This window comes from Pan paniscus, chromosome 9 (genome assembly GCF_029289425.2).
Source record: "Pan paniscus chromosome 9, NHGRI_mPanPan1-v2.0_pri, whole genome shotgun sequence".
Lineage (NCBI taxonomy): Eukaryota > Metazoa > Chordata > Mammalia > Primates > Hominidae > Pan > Pan paniscus.
The window spans coordinates 112,122,584-112,127,270 of NC_073258.2; the positions used below are offsets into that span (position 1 = coordinate 112,122,584).

The following is a 4,687-nucleotide window of genomic DNA, read 5'->3' on the forward strand; positions in this document are numbered from 1 at the left end:
GTGGAGCCACCGCTTGAGCTGAGGCTGTTTCCTGGGCTTTTTAAAGGCCTGGGTTCCCGCTGCGTGGGCCGCGTCATCACATCCTCCCACCTCAGGCACGGGTGCAACGTTTCTGCAGCCAGGCCGCCTGTCACCCCACTGTGCGCGCCCCAGCGGCCCCGGCCCAGAGTGCTCCACACTCGGAGCTAGCCAGCTGGGACAGAGCAACAGCGCAGCGCGGGCGGCCACGGCCTGCACCGGCCCCGCGGGGACCTGCTGTGTGTGGGTGTGAAGGTGGTGTGGGGCAAGCTGTGGGAACCCCGTGTCAAGCCCTCCCCAGGCCAGTGATGAGCCCAAAAGCTCCTCTGGAAAACGTTGATCTTTGCACGGCGCCCATGCAGGCTTCCAGGCCACCAGGGCTTGGGCAGGACTCAGCCCGCCATGGGTGCCTGCTCAGCGGGAAATGCGATTCCCAGGGGTCACTGGTTCTCAACTGGGAGGAAACACCTGTCATCTCTTCAAGCCTCAGTAAACAACCTCCTCATTCTTTTAATATTGCTTTTCTGTTTATTCCATTTTGAAACACAGTAGCCCCTCCCCTCGCCCCCAGCCACCCCCAAAATGGCAAGGCTTAATCATGCTGAAATATGGGGGCGCTGGCTCTGATGTCGGCTATGCCCACGGAGAAAGAGGCCAACCCTCAAGGAAGGAAGGAGAACATGCCCGTGCTCTTTGACTGGATCTGGGCTTGTAGGCACAAGATGAACAGAGCCTCTTTGCGAGTGCCCACCCACTGATAACAGGAAGCTTCTTTAAGTAAGTCATGGGCTCACCATCTGGAAGTGTAGAGGGTGTTGGCTACCGGCTCCTTCACAGTTTGGAAGCCTTCTGCCACTGCATATCTGAGGTCCACATGCTCAGGCTCCAGGGACTCAGTCAGTTTGGGGTCAAGACCCCTTGGCTACACCCCCTAGAGCAGGTGTGGGGCCTTGCTGCTCTGCCGTCCATACTGCCTCAGAGCCATCTTGCACCACCTAGACCTGATCATGCTATCCTCTAGCCTACAAAGCATTCACCTTCTCCCTTCAGCCACAGAGCTGGAGGCCAAAAGGCCTCCCACAATCGAGCCGTTGCCTTCCTTTCCAGCCTCACCACCAACTGCCCTCCTACCGCCGGTCCCAGTGCCCTCTAAGCACCACCAAACACCCATGCAATTCCCTGCCTTTGACCTTGCCGTCCTCTCTTGCCGGAAGGACAAACCCCCAGCCCAGAGAATACTTGTTCCTCTTCTCAGATCTTAGAGCACTTTGTTCATTATGTGATGGTGAATTGTCACATGACTCTGACAGTTTCTCAAGGAGGTTTCATCTTTGCCTCTCCAGTGCCCCACACAAGACCTGGAGCATAGTGACCCCCAATAAAAATTCATCTGATGAAGTTATGAATTACTGTCTCTAATCGGTTGCTGATTTGAGGGCAGGTCTTGAGGAGAAATGCTGTCCACATTTTATAAATGATTCACTTAAAAGCCAGAGAAGGCTGTCTCCTGGCTGCCTATAAGCCCTCCCCGCAGAGCCTCTGAAGTTCAGGACAGTGGAGGCCCCCATGCTGTGGTGGCTGGCAGCCCACACCCTGGCCTGGCAGGGGGCAGCATCTCAAGGCCTTGGGCTGCACCGAGGAGTTTCCATGAGAAACAGAGGCACATCCCTCAGGCCTGCCTCAGTCACAGGAGACGTGGGTTCCTATGAAGGCTCTGACACTCACTCACTGTGTCCCCTTCAACAAGTCACATAACTCTTCTAGCCTCAGTTTCCTCATCTATAAAATGAAGAACCAGTTCTGTGAGTGTCTCACAGGTTCGTAGGAGGATATGTGACCTCGCTGGTCCTCTCTCCCACGGGTCTGTCTTTTGTCTATTTTGGTCATGTCTTATTCTCTCCAAGTCCGTGAAATTCAGAACCTTTTCTTATTCATCTCAGTTTCTCCCCACAGGCCTAGCATGATGATTTCCACAAAGTAATAATATAACCACTTACTGTGCAAGAGGCTCCATGTTAAGCCTTAAATACATTACCTAATCTAGTCACCACAACAACGCTGCAAGGAAACGTCTACCTGTATTGTTCAGAGAAACAAACAAATGCTTAGGGAATTTCATCTGTCCAATGTCACCAAGCTATCAGGTTATAGGCTGGTGCCAGACCCAAATTCATCTGACTAGAGCCAGAGCTCTAAATCATTAAAATAAAAGATATTTATTAAGTTGAAAGCAGTAAATGCCAAGTGTCAGCCATGTTTGTTAGTAGTAATATAGGATCATTATTATTAAAACCTGAAGCAGATCAACAGAAGCTATATCCCCCGGAATAAATTTCTGTCCTTTGGAAAGAGGGAAGGAAAAGGTGAGACCCAGAGCTACTCTGACAAATCAGATCTTGTACAGTGGCAGAAAAACAAAATGTCAGTGGGCAAGCCCACCATCATGGCCAGCGATAAACCCATCACCTCTTATGGCCTCAAAGCTCATGAGGCAGATTCCAGCTCATTTCTTCCAGCAAATACCCTGCATATCAGTGACCACATACAGGCAGATGCTTTGGAATCAAGACTTGATCGAAACAGCAAATATTTTCCAGGAAAACATTTTCTGTGACTTAGAATCAAAAGTCAAACTGCATGGCATAGTTCAAAAGAGGCGACTATGTTTATGCAATGTCTCAAGAAGTGGAAGAAAAGAAAAAAAAATCTGTGAACATGGTCCAGATGACTCCAAATACAGGTGTGCTCACATTTTTAAAGAGTTTGATATACAAACATCAAAACTTCTAAAATAATTTATTAAAGTGCACTGATTCATATTGTGAAATAAATTTTAGCTTTGCAAAAAGATTCACCATCGACTTCATTTCTTCCATCATTTAATAAATATTTACAGAGTGCTTATTACATGCCATTACCTCTGCCAAGTCTTAATCTTTTCTTTTCATTTAGCCTTTAATCATCTTCATTCTCATCATTTTTGATTTATGAAAAGCCCCTATCTTATTTTGCTCAGTAATTTATTTATTCATTCATCTACTTTCCCCCTCATTTTCCATGTCTATTCTTTTTCCTGTCCCCTCATACCCCCATCACCCACCCACCATTCCAATCAGGGCAACTCTTTTCAGTGGTTGATGCTGAAGCTTTTATTTGTAGACATTTGTGCCTGTTCTTATAAGATCTGTATTGTTTGGCATGTATAGATTTTTAATTTATGTAGATGATGTTATATTACACATTTCACGCTGTTTCTTATTTTTTAATTCAGCACAGTGTCGTAAGATCTGTCCACATCGATGTAGACATTCTGTGCACCACTTTTAACACCTGCAAAGTATTCTATGGTGTGTGAGCGCTGCATTTCACTTAAGCAGATTGTCTCCAACTTCCTCTTCCACAAACAAAGCATTGATGAACATTCTTATATGCATCTTTTTTCAGAGGCATGTGAAAATTTCCTTGAGGTTATATGCCCAGAGGTGGAATTACTGGGCCAAAGAATAGGTGTATATTTAATCTGACTGAATACTAATCTGTCCAAGACTTCCACCAGCAGTTCATTTTTCCACCAGCTTCTCATATTTCCACTTTACCACCAAACCTGACGTTATCCAAGGTCTAAATGTTGCCAGTGTGGTACATGTAGTGATAGCAACAGTGTAGAGTGTGTGTGTGTGTTTTAGTATAATAGTGTAGTGATAGTGTAGTGGTTTATTTTACATTATAATACTAATAAATGGAAGCATGTCTTCATATGCATGTTAACCCTATGGAGTTTCTCTTCTCCAAAATACCTCTTCAATCACCTCTTGGCCCTTTGGCTAAGATCAAGTGTAGTATTTGTTCTTGCCAGTTTAAAATGTCTGTTCATTCCTTTGCCAATTTCTGTACCAGGATTGCCCTTTTTCTTGTTGATCAGCAGAAATTCTTTGCACATCTGTGTTCTAGATGTACAATTCTAGATATTTTCAGTTTTACTCAACACAAATTTCTTCACTCTTGTCATCTGCTAACTTTATTCATAGTGTGCTTTTTTTGAATAGAAATACATACTTTAGGTACACGGACCTATTTTATTTTACTGGTCTCGTTGTTCTTGTACCTTAGTTTTTATTGTTATTTATTATAGTACAGCTTAAATTTTTCAGATAAGTTTATCAAGTTCCTCAAAAAATTCCAGCCAGCATGGTGGCTCATGCCTGTAATTCTAGCACTTTGGAAGGCCGAGGCAGATGGATCACCTGAGGTCAGGAGTTTGAGACCAGCCTGGCCAACATGGTGAAACCCTGTCTCCACTAAAAATACAAAAATCAGCTGGGCATGATGGTGGGCACCTGTAATCCCAGCTACATAGAAGGCTGAGGAGGGAGAATAGCTTGAACTCAGGAGATGGAGGTTGCAGTGAGCCGAGATCGCACCACTGCACTCCAGCCTGGGTGACAGAGAGAGACTCCCCAGCACCCCCCCAAAAAAAAACACTGAAATTTTTATTGGTTTTCATTGAATTTGTAGATTACTTCAAGCAACAGTAATACCATTATAAAATTAATTTGGTCCAGCTGAGCATGGGACAGCTCTCCATCTCTTCAGATCATATTCCATGTTTTTTATTATTAGAGTTTTTAAATTTTCTCCACAGAAGTATAGTATATTCTTAAATGAGCTA

The 4,687-nt window shown here is 44.9% G+C and overlaps 1 pseudogene; it reads left to right on the plus strand.

Moving 5' to 3' along the window:
* Positions 1–3,822: 3,822 nt before the first annotated feature.
* LOC112441330 (U2 spliceosomal RNA) lies at positions 3,823–3,952 on the plus strand (annotated as a pseudogene).
* The last annotated feature ends 735 nt before the right edge of the window (positions 3,953–4,687 follow it).